Below are 495 nucleotides of genomic sequence, written 5' to 3'. Positions count from 1 at the left end.
TCTGTGACTTGCCTTTTGACGTCTTTCTCAATTATTTTTTTCTACAACAGCTGATAAAAATCCCATAGAGACATTTTGAAAGTTCTTGAATGAAGTTAATTATTGTGCCACAATGAAATTACGATAATTAGATGATGAGATCTTAATGGGAAGCTCATCTGTCCTTTTTTGAAGGTTAGGTTTTGCATAAATCAGATTAAAGAAAGTCACCTAATTATTACCAAAGCTGCAGCATGCTTATTGTTTAGAGAAATGGTTCTAAAGTAAGGTTAGAGGGACCCTGTGAGGTCTTCTTACAGTTCTGCAGCCAAATGAGGGATAACTGTAATTTCTTAATGACCATTGACTATAATTTGATTTTAATTCATCCTAATTAAAGAATGAATTAAAATATTATCTTAATCACAGTCTCCTTTTGTTCCACCTACAAAGACGGTAAGATAAAATCATAACTCAACGGGATGAGAGATCTCTTGGGATAAATTACGATCAACG

The sequence above is a fragment of the Astatotilapia calliptera genome, chromosome 23 (genome assembly GCF_900246225.1).
Source record: "Astatotilapia calliptera chromosome 23, fAstCal1.2, whole genome shotgun sequence".
Taxonomy (NCBI): Eukaryota; Metazoa; Chordata; class Actinopteri; order Cichliformes; family Cichlidae; genus Astatotilapia; species Astatotilapia calliptera.
The sequence above is the reverse complement of the archived record's forward strand: the minus strand, read 5'-3'. Positions refer to the sequence as shown.